Source organism: Sorex araneus, chromosome X, assembly GCF_027595985.1.
Source record: "Sorex araneus isolate mSorAra2 chromosome X, mSorAra2.pri, whole genome shotgun sequence".
NCBI lineage: Eukaryota > Metazoa > Chordata > Mammalia > Eulipotyphla > Soricidae > Sorex > Sorex araneus.
Window position 1 is genome coordinate 289,015,107 of NC_073313.1, and position 21,250 is coordinate 289,036,356.

Here is a 21,250-nt window from a genome sequence, read left to right on the forward strand (position 1 = left end):
GCACTGGAAAAGAATGTGTATTCTTTCTTTTTGGGGTGTAAAGCTTTGTATAGGTCTATTAGGCCTCTCCCTCCTATTTCTTCCTTCAGATCCAGTGTTTCCTTGCTGAGTTTTGTTCTTGTCGATCTATCCAGAGGTGATAGGGCAGTGTTGAAGTCTCCGACTATTTTTGTGCTGTTAGTGATGTCCTCTTTAAAGTCTATTAGTTGTTTTAAGTATTTAGTCGGTCGGCCGCCAAGATGTGATCCCGGGGGTCCGCACGTGTATGCGGCCTCTCCGCAGCTGCACGAGTGTGACTCCAGATGCCAGCTAAATTTTTCGGCATGGGCAGCTCCTTGCAGAATGTCTCCAGACTGAGAACTAAGCCGCAGTCCCATGCCCGCCCAGGAGGGAAAAGGTATTTCTCTCTCTCTCTCTCTCTCTCTCTCTCTCTCTCTCTCTCTCTCTCTCTCTCTCTCTCGCTCGCTCTCTCTTCTTCCTTTCCAGGGGTGAAGGGCGTGGTAACCGCCATATTATGACGACCACAGATGGGGTTTACAAGCTTGCAATGATCCAATATCTGGAAGAAATCTCCGTGGATTTAGTTGCTAAAGTACAGAAATCCAAAACCGCTTGGCCTCATATCTCTTCACAACAGTTCTGACTCTAGTGGAGTGCTCCTAACAATAATAGTGAGGTTTGTGTTGAAATATTGAATGTAACCAAAGTAAATAGAAAGTAAAGTGAAATTTATCAGTTACAAGGTGGGTGGAGGGTGCTGGGGGGGCAGGATGAGAGGTGTACTGTGTTTTTTTTTCTTTTGGTGGTGGGATATGGGCACTGGTGAAGGGATGGTTGTTTCAGCATTGTATAACTGAGACTTAAGCCTGAAAGCATTGTAATTTTCCACATGGTGATTCAATAAAATAAAATTCTTTAAAATAAAAGGAATGCAAATACTTAAGAGTTGAAATTGTATAATAGTGAGTTTTTTGTTGAAATATTGAATGTAATCAAAGTAAAGAGAAAGTAAAGTGAAATTTATCAGCTACACAAGCTGGGTGGATGGGGGGTGGGGGGAGGTTTACTGTGGTTCTTGGTGGTGGAACATGTGCACTGGTGAAGGGATGGGTGTTTGAGCATTGTGTAACTGAGACTTAAGCCTGAAAGCTTTGTAACTTTCCACATAGTGATTTAATAAAAAATAAATAAAAAGATATATGCAAAAAAAGATATATGCACATCTATTTTTGTTAGTACTACTTACTACTTTCAAGATCTGAAAATAACCCAGATCATAGAGGAGGTAGATAAAGAATTTGTAGTATACCACAGAGACTGGCACACATCAAAAACAAAAGAACAACCAGTATTGGTGCAGATGTGGGAAAAAAAAGTATTTCGCCGGTCTCTCATTAGTTGCATATATGTTTAAGAGTGTGATTTTTTCCTGTTGCACATATCCCTTGATAAATAAGAAGTGACCTTCGTTGTCCCTTCTAATCTTTTTCAACCTGAAATATATGTTGTTGGATACTAGTATGGCCACCCCAGCTTTTTTGAGGGAGTTGTTTGCTTGCAGGATTGTTTTCCACCCTTTTACTTTGAGTCTGTGTTTGGTCTGACTGTTCAGGTGTGTTTCTTGCAGGCAGCAGAATGTTGGGTTTAATTTCTGAATCCATTTTGCCACTCTGTGTCTCTTAATTGGTGCATTTAGGCCATTGACATTGAGAGAGATTATTGTCATGGGGTTTTTTTGTCATATTTCTGTGGGGTTTCTTGTTCTTGTGCGGTTCTTCCTTGATTTACAATAGCCCCTTCAGTACTTTTTTTAAGTTTGGTTTTGAGTCTATGAAGATCCTGAGCTGTTGTTTATATGAGAAATAGTGTATGGTTCCTTCGAGTTTGAGTGAGAGTTTAGCCGGATAAAGTATTCTTGGTGAGGTGTTCATTTCGTTGAGTTTTTTCACTATGTCCCACCACTGTCTTCGGGCTCGGAGGGTTTCCTCTTATAGGTCTGCTGTAAATCTGAGGGGTGCTCCTTTGTATGTGATTTCCTTCTTTGACCTTGCTGCTTGCAGAATTGTGTCTCTATCCACAGCATCCATTATTCTAACTATGATATGCCTTGGAGTCTTTTTATTATGGTCTATTTTTGCTGGTACTCTTCGGACTCCTTAGATCTGGATGCCTGCCTTCTCCAGCTCTGGGAATTTCTTAGCAATGATGTCTTTCACTGTGTTTTTTCATTGGGATTACTGCCCTGCAATTCTGGTACTCCAATGATTCTTATGTTGTTCCTCTTTTAGTCATCCCCAAGTACTCTGATTCGCTCTGTAGCCATTTTGAGGTCTTTTGCCACTATTTGTTGTTGTCTGTAAGCTTTCTGCAGCTCATCTTCAAGCTCACTGATTCTGTCTTCAGCTGTAGCCATTCTACTATTGAGGCCATCTACTGAGATTTTTAATTCATCTACCGACTCCTTTATTTGTGTAACTTCTGTTTGTAGCTTTGTGACATCTGTTTGTAGCTTTGAAATTTCTGATCTCATTTCTTCCTGCATTTTCTTGGTTGACCATTCCAAAGCATCATTCATATCCTCCCTTAATTTATTGGATGTCTGTTCCATGGTTGCTTAAATACATCGACCCTCTTCAAGATTTCATCTCTGAATTCTTTTTCTGAGAGATCCTGTAGTGGGTAGACCCTGCTGAGATTTCTGGAATCTTTTCTTCGACTTCTCTTCGTGGAGGGGATTTCTGCTGTTTCTTCATATTGTTATGGAAGTCTATTGTTGGAGCTTTCTAGTTGTCTATCCCTATTCCCTCCTTTTCCAGGGGGGATTCTGTTTGTGTTAAGTTGATGATGGTAGCCTTGTTCCAATTTTAGAGTATTTCCTTACTCTCAGGTGCTCCTTTTGGTTTATGTTGGGCCTCTAGTGATGACTTAAGGCTATGCTGTCTTTATGAGGAGTTTGTACAGATTCTATGTTCATTGACAGCTTTTGTGAAGTTCAAGTCAGCTAAAGGACTATTTGGCAAAGAATGATTGAGATGGCCAGGGTTATTTTTGAAGAAATAGGCTATAGAGAGTATTATTTAGGAAAAATTACAACTGTGGTCAAGTAAGCGGCTGCCGCTCTGGCAAGTGGTTACACCCCCTTTCAAGGCCACTCCCCCAGTAATCTCTTAGGGCACAGGGCAGGGTAGGTGGGGTCCCAATCCTCCGAGTGAGTACCTGATCAACAGGTCGTTACAGAGGAGCGGAGAGGCATGTCCACACAGTGCAGGGGGTTGGGGGTTCCAGGGGAGCCCCTGCTGCCTGGGAGCCATTGGGAGAGTGTCCTGGGGGTTGATGGGCAAGGTCACGATCCCCAGAATTTTTTGTTTTAAATAGTTGTATGGGGTTTATTGAGTTAAAAGTATTCTGAAGGGGAGAGAGAGAGAGAGAGAGAGAGAGAGAGAGAGAGAGAGAGAGAGAGAGAGAGAGAGAGAGAGAGAGAGAGAATAGGTTGAAACACTGGTTTTGCAAATGATCAACCCAGGTTCAAACCCAGAACTGCACCTAATTCCTGAGCAGCATCAGGAGTGATTCCCTCCCAGTTAATTGAGGATTAAGCCTAGACATGACCCTGAACCAAACAAATGATGCTGAAAACCATGAGGGATGGGCAGAAATGGTCAGATAGGAAGATGATGATTTTCCCCCTCTCCAGGACACTCTGAGTCTACATGAAAGTTTGCTCTGAAAATATTCTTCAGCTAAGCAACTTCTTTGCATTGGCAAGCATGTAGAGGCCCGTGTGGAAGCTGTGAGAAGTTTAGGTGAAGGTTATCCCATATTACAACTGGTGCTGTGACCTCACTCAGTAACCTCAGGCTGAAGCTTTCTTGAGGAGCTAAAGATTTTTGGTTTTACCATCAGTTACTTCTCTTTTTAAGACCTGTACAAGAGAAATCAGCCTCAGAACGGCTGATGTTGAAAAGCAACAAGGCTTAAGTACACCCAGAAGCCTCCGCGTTCTATAGGAAATTCAGGTACTGCATTGGCTTACTACCCTGGGGACGTTTCTTTGACAGGAACCCAGCCTTCCTGTGGAAGACAGTCACTTGTTGATCACACAGCCTTGTTTGGAGGGCAAAAGCCCTGAGATTTAACGCAAGGGTGGAAACTCTCGGTTTCCTTGTTCGAGTCTGTTTTCTCTCCTAGGGTTTCTTGTGTATTCGGTTTCAGTACAACACCCTCCACCAGTGTCCCAAGGTCCTTCTGCTCCCTCAACACAAACCCAGCAAGTTCAATGATATAAAACAGCTCTCTGCTTCTGTTGTCTTTGGTGAATTTTTGCTCCTTTACTAAATTTCTCATATTTCATATGAGAGAGAGACCATTCTGTATATGTGCCTCTCCTGAATTCACTCAGCAGGTCATGCCTTCTTTATTATTGCATCAAACCCTATTATTTTATGTATTATTTGTCTAATTAAATTTTTACCTAATTTATCTGAAGCTTTATTCCTAAAAGACTCCTTACATCAAATACATTTAGAATTGACTTCATTATATTATTATCTATCCTGGAAATTATGTCCATCGAATAAAAATAACATTTGATTATTTTCTTCTAGTAAAAGTTCTGAGAATAAAGTTTTTTTCCCAATTGAAAATATTTTAATACACACATGATGGGTTTTTGTCCTTGAAATTTCTTTTATTCTATCAATACCTCTTCATTTCTTTCACTGAAAATTATTAGCCCCCCAAAGCTTATTTCCTTATTATACATGATTTTACTTCAAAATATTCAACTTTCTTTTTTTGTTTTGTTTTGTTTTGTTTTGTTTTGCTTTTTGGGTCACACCCAGCAATGCTCAGGGGTTACTCCTGGCTTTGCACTCAGGAATTACTCCTGGCAGTGCTTGGGGGACCTTATGGGATGCCGGGGATTGAACCCGGGTCGGCTGCGTGCAAGGCAAACGCCCGCTGTGCTATCGCTCCGGCCCCCAAATTTTCAACTTTCTTATATTCATTTATTAGAATGCTTAAATTTACTTGAGTGAATTTTATGAATACCTTTAGTATTTACTTGAGAAAAAACTTTCCTGCAGATCATGAAACACATTTTTGCAACATTTTTTTCCTGAGGTAAAGAAGCTTAAATTTAAGAGGATGCTGTGAGAATTATATCACTTTTTCTTTGATCTTATAATACTACAGATAACTAAATGAAGCTCACATGTCTTAATAAAATATTTTCAGTTCAGTAAACATTCTTAAAGGGAAAATTTGCTTCATTTTCACTGAAGATTCAGATTAAAAGAATACTGTTTCTATTCTGTGAGAAAAGAATATTTATTTTTCTACGGAGATATTTGGAGAACTTTCCCATGAAAATAATCAAGACTTTATATATATGAGATTTTAGAGTGGAAAATATTTCTATTCACATAGCTGTAAGAACTAGAATTATTTGTGCCCATATATATAGGGGACAAATTAAGAGAAATATTCTGATTGCCAAAACATAACTGAAAGAAACTTTCTGAATTTTATCCTACATGCTTGGAACATAATTTTCTTAAAACTAACAAAAAACTAGACCTCTGCAAAGATTTAAGATAAGCAATGTGTCTAAGTTTGGTTTTCAGTTTGGTGATTTAGAAATGGTAAGGTGTTTCCTAATGTGGTTGTAGCACTTTCTTCTTTAAAATTATGGTGTCTTTTCTTAGTTTCAGTAAACAAGAAATGTCTTTTCATCTCAAATTCTAGGCAGGAAAGTGGGAGGGAAGATGTGTCTAAATTATGAATAAATAAAATGAAAACACTGTTCTTTTAAATTTTATGTGTGCATTAATTTAAAAGTGAAAAACTTAGAAGTAAGGCAGTTGGAATCTTCTTGATCATTTGGCCTGAATACTAATAGAGAATTTCTAATGGCAATATGTGTATTGCTTTGCCCTTTGGTCTTGGCACATAAAGTTAAAGAGACACTAAGTCATTGACTTCTTACCTTCTGGAAGGCACTTCAGAATCATGCTATATCACATTCTTTGTTGTAGATTTTAACATGTTAACTTGTTTATCAAAGGGACTTTTGATTCTTATAATGAAAAGTTATCATAAGATTACAAGTAACCCTTAAAATGGGTCTCACCTCTTGAGTCCACACTAACTGGGCATAGCTGCGCTTCCTATCATACATCCTTCTTAATTCATTCACCCTAAAATTTTTCAGTTTTAGAAACCTAAAATGAATTTCTTTTTTAAAAAAAATTTGTTTGACAAAAGGGAATGCCCTGCCACAGAGGTGGGGCGGGGTGGGGGGGATGGGAAGGAGGGTGGGAGGGATACTGGGATCATTGGTGATAGAGAATGGGCACTGGTGGATGGATGGGTACTCGAGCATTCTATGACTGAAACACAAGCGCAAAAACTTGTAAGTCTGTAGAAAAATAAATAAAATAAAAAATAAAAATAAAAAATTTTGTTTGAGTCACCATGAGATATAGTTACAAAATTGGATTTCAAACATACAATGTTCCAACACTGACCACTCTTCCAAACTGAATTTCTGAAGGAAGAGAGAGTGGTGTTGGGAAATGGCACACTGTAAACAGAATTTTTGCCTCTTTACTACTACTTTGGGATCCAAATTCTTGATTAGATTAGTAGGAATTGGAGGTTAGAATGAATCATGCTAATCTTATGTAACCCTAAGTAATACTGTATCAATCCATGTATAATTGCAATTTTCTTTCTGTATACAATTTTTTGGCCCTAGTCATTAAACGCAGCCCTGCATCCGTACAGAGCATGTGCTCTGCCACTCAGTTTTGTCCTCAATTTCTGCCTGCATATCCTTTTATTCTGTGCTTTCCAACTGGAACGGCGGGGGTGGGGTCTCGCAAAAAGTGATCAAGAATGCTGGGGGCCACTCTAGGCGATTCTCAGCTGACCAGTCTGGACAGCCAAATACCAAGAGCTACTGGTTTGTGCTATGCGGTCTGAGGGACCAAGGCTACCCAGGGTGTTGCTGGAGGGTTAGGCCAGGCAGTTCCAAGTTGGAACCCGTCTTTGCGCTTGCAAGACCATGCTCCAGTCCTGTCTCTGGTCTCCTCTCTCCCCTTCCTATTTTCCCTCTGCCCCATGGTTTTGGGCCACATCTGGCAGCGCTCAGGGCTTATTCCTGGCTCAGCGATCGTTTCTGCATGGCTCAGTGGATCCTATGGCGGGCCAGGGACCAAACCCAGGTGGGCCATGTGCAAGGCAAAGGTCCCACCTGCTGTATTATTGCTCTGGTCCCTTTCCATGTGGTTTTTTCATTTTCTTTTTTTTCCTGAAGAAAGGAAATCATTAAATGTCAACAAATGACTCCTTACATTATGTGACTTGCTGCTCTGATAAAAATGAAAGAAGTTAAAAGCAGAGAGAGAAGGATAAGATTACAGCAGAATTATTTGGTTTTATAAATAAAAGTGTCGAGATGAGAGTGTCAAGGGCTTTGTGATTTTGTGTTCAATGAAAGTGGCTCAGGAAATGTATTAAATCTGTTCAGATTTTATTAGGCTCCATATTTCAAGTAAGCCACATCCCATACAATCAATTGTGTCTTAGCACTTGTTATAATTTAAACACTCATGCAATCGCATTATGAAGTAAATGTGAAACAGTGCGGCATTTATATCTTAAGTGTTGTCACATATTGTTATTAAAATTGGGGTATTAGCTAAAATGTTTACAGTAGGTATTAGAATGACAGTCAGGGCACCCTTGAAGGTTGGATAAGGACATTCCTGCAGTGAAAATGATCCATATATAAACCCAAGCCTGGTAACAATGATCCCTGTTTCCATAAATTTAGTTTCACTTAGCAGTAAAATGCAAGGGTTGATGGGAAGGTTCTGGGATTCCTTTTTACTTTGACTTGGTTTAATGTCAAATTTAATTAATTGAACTATACCAACATTTATACCATATCTCTGCCAATGGAACGAACTATACAGCCATTTATCTCAGCCTATTAAAATGGTTCACAAGTGATATGGGAGGGAAAGAAAAAAATTTCTTCCTACCCTTCAAGATCATTGTTTGGGCTGCTTTAATAATAAAATTAATGCTGGGAGATTGGTAACAGACTAAAAGAACTTAATTTTTTTTATTTTTATTTTTAATTAGTGAATCACCATGAGGGTACAGTAGCAGATTTACACATTTTCATACTTGTGTTTCCCTCATACAATGTTTGAGCACCACCACCAGTGTCCATTATCTACCACCAGTGAACCCAGTATCCCTCCCACCCCCAATCCCATCCCCTGCTTATCCCCCTGCCTCTGTGGCAGGGCATTCCCTTTTGTTCTCTCTCTCTCCTTTTGGTTGTTGTGGTCTATAATAGGGTATTGGGTGGCCATCGTGTTCAATCTATAGTCTACTTTCAGCATGCATCTCCCCTCTCGAGCGAGTCCTCCAACCACAGCTTACTTGATGTTCCCTTCTCTATCTGAACTGCCTTTTCCCCCAGCATGGGAGGCCAGCTCCCAAGCCATCGAGCCAACCTCCTGGTACTTATTTCTACTATTCTTGGGTGTTAATCTCCTACTCTGTTATTTTATATTCCACAGATGAGTGCAATCTTTCTATGTCTGTCTCTTTCTTTCTGACTCATTTCACTTAGCATGATACTTTCCATGTTGATCCACTTATATGCAAAATTCATAACTTCATCTTTTCTAACAGCTGCATAGTATTCCATCGTAGATGTGCCACAGTTTCTTTAACCAGTCATCTGTTCTCGGGCACTCGGGTTTTTTACAGTTTCTGGCTATTGTAAACAGTGCTGCGATGAACATACAAGTGCAAATGTCATTTCGACTATACTTTTTTGCTTCTCCAGTATATATTCCCAGAAGTGGTATTGCTGGGTCAAATGGGAGCTCAATTTAAAAGAACTTAATTTCATGCTTAAATGGGCTGATCTAATTTATGATTAGTTGATATAAACTAGAAACAATTGGTGCTAAGAACATAGAAAGTTGGTGACAGATGCCCACTTAAAATGGGCCTCAGGGAATTACCTGGAATTAAATATTAAAAAGAACACTGTACAAAGTGCACAGATTTATCTATTTGTCTGTCGTCTACAAGTTGTTCACTCGAGTCATCCTGAATAGAACAGGCAGAACACTAGATGAAGGACAACCATGCATGCAAGCCGGGTTCCGAAAAGGATTCAGCATGATCGACCATATCCACACAGTGACCAAGCTCATCGAACTTTTGTGAGAATTCAAGATGCTGCTCTGTCTAATGTTCATCGATTTAAAGAAGGCCTTCAATTCTTTTGTGTACCTGGGTCGAGAACTCAACATGAGGAATGACTTGGCACCAGAACTGCGCAGGCAGAAGAGAGCAGTGTGGAATGCCTTCAAGAGCGTTGAAGATATGGTTAAGAGGACGAAGAACCTCCGGCTCTTGGCACATCTTTTCAACTCCACCGTTCTTCCTGCACTTAAAGAAGTGTTGTTTTGGGACCACACCTAGCAGTCCTCAGTAGTTCCTCCTGTGTCTGCTCTTACTCTTATGCTCAGGGAACCATATGAGATGCCGGTAATGGAATCTGGGTTGGGTGCTTGCAAGGCAAGTGTCCTACCTGCTGTACTATCGCTCTGGCTCCTGAAAAGGTTATTTCTGATAAAATTGCTCATTATAAATAATAACATCAGTTTTACTCTTTTATGGGTATTTAAGTTGTAATTTTTTAAAAATTATTCTGAAGGCTCTCATTTGACCTTGTTTAGAGTAACCCACCTGTCCAAGTGGCCATTTGGAAGGCCTAAGACTGAAAATCATGGAGATTCCTATTATGAATATCTTGCAGACATAATTTTTTAAAGACAAAAACTTCCACAAAAAAGAAATACAAATGGTGAAAAGGGTCATAAAAAATGCTCCACATCACTAATCATCAGGGAGATGCAAATAAAAACAATGAGATATCATCTCACACCACAGAGGCTTTCCACACATCCAAAAGAACAAGAATAACCAGTGCTGGTATAGATGCAGGGAGAAAAGGACCTCTCATTTATTCACTATATCACTGTCATCCCGTTACTCATCAATTTGCTTGAGCGGGCACCAGTAATGTCTCTATTGTGAGACTTGTTGTTACTGTTGTTGGCATATCCAGTATGCCACGGGTAGCTTGCTAGGCTTTGCCATGAAGATGGGATACTGTCGGTTAGTTACCGGGATCTCCGAGAGAGGGTGGTTTATTAATACTAAAAAAAAAACAAAATTAAAATATAAAGATCTAAAATTGAAACCACAACCTTCATTAGCAAGAGAAAAATTTAAATGCATGCTTTACATGAATGGTTGTTTTCAAAGAGTTGCTTGAAATGCACTTTGAAGAATCATTTGAGGAGGCTTTGGAAATGAGGGGGAAATTGTGTGTGAACAGTGCATGTCATCACTGGTAAGGGAAGGTAGTCAAGTTGGGAACAGTTTTGAGAATCAAAAGAAATAGTAAATAGTCTCATTAATTGTTGTTGGGAATTCCAATTGGTCCAGTCTTTTTGTAAAACAATATTGGCATTCCTCAACAAACCAGAAGTTGAGCTTCTATAAGACCCAGCAATACCACTTCTGGGAATATATACTGGGGGTGCTAAAAATCAAAGAAGAAATGACACCTGCACCTGTATGTTCCTTGCAGCACAGTTCACAATAGCCAGAATCTGGAAACAACCTGAGTGCCTGAGAACAGATGACTGGTTATAGAATCTATGGTACATCTACACAATGAAATACTATGCAGCTATTAGAAAAAAATTAAGTAATGAAATTTGCTGATAAGTGTACGGATATGGAGAGTATCATGCTATGCGAAATGAGTCAGAAAGAGAGGGACAGACATAGAATGACTACATTCATTTGTGGCATATAAAGTAACATAGTATGAGACGAACACCTAAGAACAGTAGAGACAAGGGCCAAGAAGATTGATCCACATTTGAAGCTTACATCATGAGCTGGGGAAAAGGCAGTTGGGATGGAGAAGGGACCACTAAGCCAATTATGGCTGTAGGGATCAATCAGGCTGGGAGATGTGGCGAAAAGTAGATAAAGGACCAAACTTGATGGCCTCTCAGTATCTGTATTGCAAACCATAAGGCCCAAAAGTAGAAAGAAAGTAAGATGGAAACTGCCTGTCATAGAGGCAGGGGATGAGGTGGAGTGTGGGTGGTATGAGGGATACTGGGGACATTGGTGGTGGCAAAGTTACACTGGTGGGGAGATGGGTGTTCGATTATTGTATGACTGAAACTCAATCATGAAAGCTTTGTAACTGTATCTCATGGTGATTCAGTTAAAAAAAAAATTCATCGGAATCCCAGAGGGACGGGAAGGAAACCCCACTAAGACAGTAACTGTTAAAGACATCATTGCTAAAGAATTCCCAGAGCTGGAAAATGCATGCAGGCATGCTGATCCAAGAAGCCTGAAGGGTACTGACTAAAACAGACCCTGTTAAAAATATTCCAAGACATATTCTAACCAGAATGACAAATGCCATAGATGGAGACACAATACTGAAAACAATAAGATCAAAGAAAGAAATTAAGTGCAAAAGAGCATCCTTTAGGTTTATTTATAGCAGACCTATTGAATGAAACTCTTCAGGCCCAAGGAAATTGGTGAGATATAGTCATAAAACTTAACCTAATGGAGGCTTGATTGAGAATACTTTACCTGGATAGACTCTCATTCAGATTTGAAGAAATGGTATACAACTTCATGGGTAAACAACAGCCCAGGAACTTCCTAGACTAAAAAGCAATTTTGAAATAAAAACACAGGAGACTACTGTAAGGCAGACAAACCCCACAAACACAACAATCCTCTAAAGAAAGATAGCACAAAACCCATGACAATAATGTCTCTAAATGCCAATGGTCTAAACGCATCAATTTAAGACAAAGATTGGTAAAATGGATTTAAAAATTGAATCCAACATTCTGCTACCTACAAGAAACACATTTGAATAGTCAAAGCAAACACAAACTCAAAGTGAAAGGCTAGAAAACAATTCGTAAGCAAAAAAAAACTCTCTCCAAATAAGCCGGGTGGCCATTCTAGTATCCGACAAAGATTTTAGGCTGAAAAAGCTTACAAGAGACAGTGAAGGCCATTTTTTAATAATCGAGAGATACATACATCAGCAAGAAATTGCACTTCTAAGTGTATATGCACCCAATGAAAGACCAGCAAAATACTTAAAATAACTACTAATAGATTTCAAGGAAGACATTGGTAGAATACAGTATTAGTTGGAGACTTGAACACTGAAAGACTGCTTTGTCATCTTTTGATAGATCAACAAGACTAAAACTCAGCAAAAAAAAAAATACTGGCTTTGAAGAATGAAATGGAAGAGAGGAAGCTAGTAGACATATGCAGGGCTTTTCATCCTCAGGAAACTGAATACATTCTCAACCAGTGCACCTGGGACATCTCAAGATAGATCACATGCTGGACCGCAAAACATATCTCCATACAATTAAAGGATAGAAATTGTACCATCTTTTCAGACCCCAAGGCACTGAAGATAGAAGTTAATCATACACAGAAATGGAGACTCAAATTAAACACCTGAAAATTGAACAGATCACTGCTGAATCAGTGGCTGAGAGAGGAAATCAAAGAGGAAATCAGAAGATTCCTGGAAACAAATGAGAGTGAGGACACAAGCTACCAGAACTTGTGGGATGCAGCAAAAGCAGTGTTAAGAGGAAAGCTTATAGCTCTGCAAGTGTCTATCAGGAAGGAAGAAAGAGCCCACATAAATAACTTGGCTTTACAGTTGAAGATCTTAGAAAATGACGAACAAAAGGAGCCCAAACCAGGCAGGAGAAAGGAAATAATACAACTCCAAGCAGTGCAAATGTCAATGAACCAGCAAGAGCTGCTTCTTTGAAAGATAAGAGAGAACCCTAATAAATTGAATCAGAAATGAAAGAGAGGACATCACAAAAGAAACCACATAAATTCAAATAATCATCAGAGACTACTTTGAGAATCTTTATGCCATAAAACAAGAGAACCTAGAAGAAATGGATAAATTACTGATTTCTATAATTTTTCAAGTCTGAACTAAGATTTGGATACCTAAACAGAACAAGAGAGAGAAAGAGAAAGACAGAGATAGAGACAGAAAAAGATAAGAAAATTACTTGGCACAGAGGTAGGTGGGGTGGAAACGGGACAATGATGGTGGGAAATATACACTGGTAAAGGGACAGGTTTTGGAATAATAAATACAAAATAAAAACAGTGCAAAAAATTGAATGTAAAATCTTAAAAGACCTATTAAGATACTAAAATGTGTTTATCCTAAAAAGTTGAGTTCTGTGTTAGAAATTCTATTATAAATGCTGCTTAAGATTCTGCATTAAGATAAGAAAAAATCTTTACAGATATAAAACACATAGCATGAATAGACAGAGAACATTAAAAACAGCTGAACATTAGTTCATTACATAAAAGTGGAAATTTCTGGGAGTCCATGAAAAGTGTACCGAGTAGGATGCTGATATGGGTTCTATTTCCAGTCCCCCATAAGGTCTCCAAGCCTATCAGGAGTGATCTCTGAGCACAGAGTATGGAGTAATTCTTGAACTAGTATGGTTCAGAAACAAACAAACAAAAAATAAGTAGAAAACCCTTAGCAAGCTAAAAATAAGCATCACTGTATCACTCTCATCCCATTGTTCATCGGTTTACTTAAGTGGGAGCCAGTAACATCTCCATACGTCCCAGCCCTGCGATTTTAGCAGCCTCTCCTTACTCGTCTTTCCCAATGATGCCATATTGGAGGCTCTTCAGGGGAATGAGACCCATTATTGTTACTATTTTTGGCATATCGAATATGCCACAGGTAGCTTGCCAGGCTCTACCATGTGGGTGGGATACTCTTGGTAGCTTGCCGGGCTCTCCAAGAGGTATATATATATATATATATATTTCCCTCTATGATTTGTTGCCTACTGTCTGAACCCCATCACATATGGTGTGGTAATTATGGAAAATGGATAGGGAGTGTCTTATGATGTGTCCAGGAATATGTTCGCTCATATGTGAAGCTCGGCCCAAGCATGTGGCTCAGGAAATAAGCATACTTTTCTTAATCTACTAGATGGCAGCCAAAAGTGTTATGAGCAAATACCATACCTTATGATGAATTGTTGAGAAATTTGTCTTTTAAAAAAGCTCATTTAATACTTCTCACAAATCTGGCTTCAGAACTATGAATTCCCTAAACAATCACTTGTCCATGAATCTTTTTGTCATTCTTTCCAATCTGAATGGAAATCAGATGAAATGAAAATCTAGGTGGATCGAGTCTTCTTGGTTAAGAGTTCACTTCACTGATTCTTTTCCCTTTATTCCACTAATCTCTTCTGAGTTTTGTTTGATAATCCGCTGTGAATCTTAATGAAAATTTCTTTGTTACTGTCTTCTTTAAGCTTACTACTTCTAATAGTCTATCTCTATTTTTGGCTTTTATCATTCTGATTAGAGTATGCTTTGGAGTTTTTCTGTTTTCACCATGACCCCTAAGGCCTCTGAATCGGAGTGTCTGCTCTCCTTGCTCTGGGAAATTTTTATCTATGATTTTTTTTTTGAGTAGTGGTTATTGGTTGGATTTGATGTTCCAGGGACTCTGACGATGCTTAAATTAATCTTCCTGAACTCATCCCACAGCTCTCTGCTGTACTATTTATTTATTTCCTTTTTTAGACTCCTCCCTCCCATCTTCTATTATTTTCTAGAGGTTTCCTGCACTTCATCTTGTAGCTTCATAATCTTTTCTTCAGCTGTTTTCCTGTTTCTCAAGCCTTCTATTCATTTTTGTTTTCATTTTACTTATCACCTTCATTTCTTCCACCTCAGGCTGTAGTTTCCTCACTTTGGTTCATACATCTGTGTGCTTCCCTGACCACCTGAATCATCCATTCTTTGAGCTCACTGAGCAAACTTGCCAAAGTGCTCTCTTAAGGCCTTCCCTGAGAAGGAAGACAGACTAGTTGGTACCAGTAGAGCATCCCGTGCTATTGTTCCCACTCACTGACTTCTATGCTATTATTTTCACTCATTGACTTTCATTGCTTTCCTGATTGTGTTTTCTATGGTCTCACAGTTCACCCAGCTGAGAGTCTCTGAGGGATTAATCTCAGTGTTGCTCATTGCTTCTCTGTGGGTCCTTACTCAGTAGCAGAAGGTAGAGGTGTGTGCAGCCTACAGAGCACTGAGGTGAGCTGCTCCAGTGCATGCAATAGCAAGTGGTGTTATGGGCATGGGGTGTGGATGTGGGCCTGGAAAGTTAGATAAACAATCTGAGGGTTTGATATTTGTACTGGGACCAGATATTTGTATTTGGTGGAGATCATGGTCATGCAGAGTGATTGCCTTGACCCAAAGGGAAGAGAGGGCAATCCGCTTCTGGTTTCAGGATGGTCCCTGGAATGTTAGATGTGAAAACAAGGTGTGTGCATGTAGGGCTGATGTGATGGCAGAACTCAATAAATAATGTGTGTGTGGGGGGGGTGGGGGTGGAGAGAGAGAGAGGGAGAGAGAGAGAGAGAGAGAGAGAGAGATTTAATGAAACACTGTTGAAATTTTGAGAAATTGAGGTGAGAGGAAAAGACAACACGGGCTTCTAGGGAGGGAAGGTTGTTATTTGAGTTGAGTGTTTTATATCAACTCTCTAAATGCTAACTGGGGATGGGGCTATATAAGAGGAAGTATCTGAAAGGCATCTGTAATAGTAACATTTTATTTTCTGATGAAAGATGTTTTTGTTTCGTGAACACTCATTAATCTGTATGCCTCTAATTGGTGACCTACTCTGGAAATATGCTAAACAGAAAAAAACACAAATTCAAGTACATAGTCCCATCTAAAGTCTGGTAGAGGCAAAAAAAAGTAAATTTCAAGCCAGAGTTGAATATGATGTAGATTTACAGAAAGTTTCCTATATTTCTATTTCAATATAAATTTATACAATCACTTCTGAATAAGGTCAGTTACTTGTAGTAATTTTGAATAGGTAGATACCTCATGGTCTCACAATTATTTCCCTCATATATATTTAGCTAATCTTTTTATATGTTGTGCAGGATATGGCAAAAATATTAGACATTTATATAATAAAAACTCAAAAGTTAACATACGTTCAGATGAATTTATTTGAAATGGGGCATATTCACACAGTGAATATATAATATGTAATATCTGTACCTAAATATCTGAGTTCTTATATGGAATTATCTTAGCTTAATGATGGCTGAGGAGCAAAGTATTGATGAATACATAAATATACCATTAATGTAAGTTCAAAAATAGAGAAAGTTATTGACCATATGACAGACACCATGCACCATTAAGATAAACACAAATGATTTGGGAGACTTTGTGGAAAAGATAACAAGTGATCAAGGGGGGTTATAGAAAGATCAAAACACATTGGTAATATTTCTTTTGCTTTAACATGTGACAAACAGAAATGCATTCCTTTTCTTTGCTTATAAACTACGTATCTATTTTAAGTAAAACTTTCACATTAGCAATAACAAGTTACAATTGATTTAGAAAAAAGAGAAATATGCCACTACAACCACATTTGGACTTTGGCCATGATTTCCTGAAATAAAGCTGTCAATTACAGTTTTTAAAACAACAACAACAACATTTTTTCCTTAACGCCTACGCTGACTTTAAAACGTGTTCGTCTGATATCTTTTGGTCCATGGTCATTTGAGAACACAGTGGGGGAAGCTATAGGGTAAATCACCAGGACTTGTTTACACAACAAAAAATGTGGCTGGTAAAATATTCTCTATGGATGTTTCTGAAACCAGAGACCGGAAATGTACAGTGGAAATGGGATCCTCTACTTTTCCTGTGCCAACATAAACAACAATTATAGCACCATGTGAGAAAAGTTGTAAGAAACAGTGCTTGGGTTTCAGTGCTTCAACATGTCAGCATATTTCTGTAACTCTGGGAGATTGAACCCCAAATTTTATAGTCTTCAGCAAGCAATGACTCTTAGGCATTAAACTGATCCCTGATAAAACAACCCTGGGGTCAGGAGAAGGCTATTCTGCCAATTTTATTTCACCACGGGACCCACTGACATCTGGTTCAACTGTGGAAGCTGGAAAACTTCTTTAAAATCCTCTTGACATTAAAAATGGACATGTGGAAAACATTCTAATCTGTTAATCTTTGGTGCTCCCGAAAAGGGGACATTTGGCTTTAGATTTGATCATGATGAATATGAGACCTTTAAATCTAATTGCACATAACTTGAGTACAGACTAGACCTTTGAGTACAGACTGGACCTTTTATTTTCCAAATGTGTCAAAAGACTAATAGGTGCTTGCACCAGTTCCATGACATAAAAGCCTCTGGAATTCTGTGTTTACACTTGAGTTGTGCAATTTGTCCCCTTCCCCCTTTATATAGGTTTCATTTGACCAATGAGCAGGAATAAGTAATTTCTCCCTTTCTGTAGTATCACATCTCCCACCTCTCTGTGTTCTCTCTTCTCTCTCTCCATCTCTCTCTTCTCTCCCTCTCTCTCCCTCTTTCTCTCTCTCCCTCTTTCTCTCTCTCTCTTTTTGTATCTCTCTCTCCATCTTTCGACCCCCTCTCTCTTCTCTCCCTCTCTCTTTCTCTCTCTCTCTCTCTCTCTCTCTCTCTCTCTCTCTCTCTCTGTATATGCCTTATTGTGCTGGCTTACATAATTTTATCTTTCTTCCTGTTGGAATTTTTAAATGATTGAGGAAATGTAATTATTTTCTTATCTACATTTTACACATTATCAGGAAGTAACTGGAATTAATAACTAGCTTAATTTATGATCAGTGAACTATAGATAATGTCTGTCTTAAGAGACCCACAAGTAAAATCTGGTCATGATCTGACTCTGTTATTCCACAATCCTGCTCCCTACTTTCTGTAGCATGTTCCCCTCTTCTAAACTGGTCATGAGGGTTTTGCGGTTTTCTTTCTTTAATTTTTGATTGTTTTAAACAATCTTCTGTCTTCTCTTCCAGTGTTTTTACTTCCACCAAATTCCTCCTTTCAACATTATTGTATGAGTCTTTTGAAACTGGAAAACTGTTAAAAGTTTTGTATTGAAATTAGAGACCAGTGGAAATCTGTGCAAGTCCATATATTTAATTCCCCATTTAATACTACATGCTAGTAAACAAGATTGCTTTCCCTCTGTGAAAATCCTGTGTGATTTCCAGTTAAAAGATGCAATTACATAAGTTTGTAATTAAAAATATAAAGTACTACTATTACTTTTGATAAAACAACTCCTCCCGTATTTTCTGATTCTATATAAAGCCACTCAGTTCTTTAATGGAGAATGTAACTACATACATACAAACAGAGCCTCTGGAATTCAAAAATCTAGTTTCCAATTTTGACTCTCTGGATTTAAGCTTAATTTTCTAATTTACCACTTAATTTTCTAATACTCCATGGCTCCTCATATGTAAATTTAGAATTTTTGTATAGGTAAATTTTTGGAATTGCAAATGTTAGAATATTTTTTCCTTTTCTTTTGTTTCCATTGATTAGCTAACAATAAGCCCAGATTTCTTGCCAGAATAAAAAAAAATCACTCAGTCATCTGCCTTTCCACTAGAAGATTTACATCTCAGAATCCCAAATATAAGACATTTTTTACCTTATTAAAAATTATTACAATATAGATGATAAGGTGAGTAGTGTTCGCATTTACAGTTCTGATCTACAAAGTTCTTGTACCCACCCCCCATCACTACTGAAGTGCCCATGACCCTTCCTCCTGTCCCCGTGTCACCTCTAGTCAGACACTCCTTCCTTCCCACCATCCTGCTGTTGCTTTTGACAGTTAAAGTGCACCCTGTCCCCTCCCTTAGTACCCATATGTCAAGCCCCTCCAAGTCTGTTCTCATGTTACTTCCATTCCCTTACCAAACACTTCATTCCCTTCACCACTATCATCAGCTCTACCCTCCAACCTGGGACTCTCAGGGATCTATTTTAGTATTGAAAGTTTATTCTCAACTGATGTTGTCTACCCCATTGATTTTTTTCCCTGCAAACCACAGATGAATGAAATACTCCTGCACTTGTCCTTCTGTTCTCCATTATTTTGCATGAAATACACCCAACTCCATCCAGATTATCATAAACCACATGGATATTTTTCCTAGTGCCTATACAGTGTCACTGAACACTGTTTGCTTCCATATATATTGTAGTAGGGCTGGAGTGATAGAACAGCAGGTAGGGCATTTGCCTTGCACTCAGCCGACCCGGGTTCGATTCTTCCGTCCCTCTCTGAGAGCCCAGCAAGCTACCAAGAGTATCCTGCCTGCACAGCAAAGCCTGGCAAGCTACCTGTGGTGTATTTGGTATGCCAAAAACAGTAACAAATAGTCTCACAATGGAGACATTACTGGTGCCGAATCGAGGAAATCGAGCAATGGGATGACGAGTGATACAGCGATATTGTAGTAAGAGCTGAAATGGGCATATGTGTGCATATATCTTTCTAAATGTTTTTGATGCTTTGGGGGTAGATGAGTAAAAGTGGGGTAGCTGGATCAAATGGGGGCTCCATAAAGATAGATATTTTAATTAGAAGCAGCATATTATAGAAGAATTATATTTTTTGCAGGACATTAGTAGGTCATTCAAATTCAGTTCAACATCATTGAATCATAATTGAAATTATGGATTCATAATCATGAGCCCATTGCTCTGTTGTTTTAGACACTCCATCATGACCTTAACATCAAGTCCTCCACACAGGGCTCAGAGACCTTTGTGTGCTTGCCCTGGTACTGCATCCTCATCTCTTCACAGACTCCTGTCCCCATTCTGGCCCTACATGGAGGGTGTTCCACAGACTGTTCTTTACAGCATATACCTGCCACTACCTACCTCTGGGCATTTTCTATTCACCTTTTTATATCACAATGTAGAAAGTCCTTATAAGCAGCTATTTTTGAGCTATACTTTATGTTTCTGTATCACATATCTTGTGTCCTTGATTTTTGTGTCAGAAAATGGATTATTTAGTATCACAACATATAAGGATGTAGAATGAGGTAACGATTACACATGGGAGGTGAGTACTCTTGAAAAATTTGCAACATTCAGAAGCTATCTCTTTTTGGGCTGTTAGACTTAAATTGCTTCTTTAATTCGGTTTCAGTTGGTGATACATGTAAGGTAGAGCAGCAATTGGATAAATCATCTATTCAGGTAGCTTAACAACTAGGTGTTAGATGTTTTATTTAAAAAGAACCCTGAGCAGCCAGTTGAAACATTTGCAAAAATATGAAAATACATACAGAAACCATATTTCTTATTATGTGGATAATGTCTAGTCAAACTACCGGCATGGAAATTCAGAGAGTAATTTATTTTTACATGTGTAGGAGCTTCTTAACTATATACTGAGAGCTTGTTTGGAGGTTCTAGCAGGGGAGTGCAGCTACTCGTATACCCTCAACCAAAAACGGGTCCTTCTCTATTTGGGGAGGGCCGTCCTCTTCAACCGAGTGCACAGCTTCGGGAGGGACACACATGGAGTGGTGAGGGAGGAAGGGGACACCTGCCTAGCCAGCCAGATCAACCAAATCAACCGAATCAACCCTGGCAATCAATGGGGTGACAGATGTCGTAGCCAGATCGCCCTCACATCCAACATGAGGTATATATTGGATGAAGTCATCATTTATTTACTTTTTGGTAAAGCAAAGCATTTTTATTGAAACTTACTCAGAAAAGTGTGAGGGAAGAGTGAGAGAGGAGATATGTGTTCAAGAGATACAAGGCTTCTCCAAAGTGAAAAAAGCGAAGAAATAGAGATTAGCAAGTGAGATGCATGGTCAAGGGGTTTGAAGAACAAGTTGAAGCCATGCTTTATTTTAAAAAAATAAATAAGCTTGTATGAAGGATGCAATCCTTTTAGAGGCAGAAGTGTTATGTAATATACAGGTATATTTCTTTGCAGAAAAGATGATTATGGTTGAACAAGAAGGTTGAACACATTGTGGAGGATCTGCAAGAAAGTTTGTTTTGCTAAAATTAAAAATTGAAGGCCACTAGTTAATGGAAACCAAAACATAATGTAAGACAATTCTGCATGACCTATCCTGATGTCAAGTCTTGATGATAAAGGCCCTCAACAATGAT

General features: G+C 38.8%; 1 protein-coding gene across 1 annotated transcript in view; it reads left to right on the top strand.

Moving 5' to 3' along the window:
* Positions 1 to 21,250, top strand: part of LOC101548692 (3-hydroxy-3-methylglutaryl-CoA lyase, cytoplasmic) — a 121,481-nt gene that overhangs the window by 44,712 nt on the left and 55,519 nt on the right. The gene's annotated exons all lie outside the window — the stretch shown is intronic.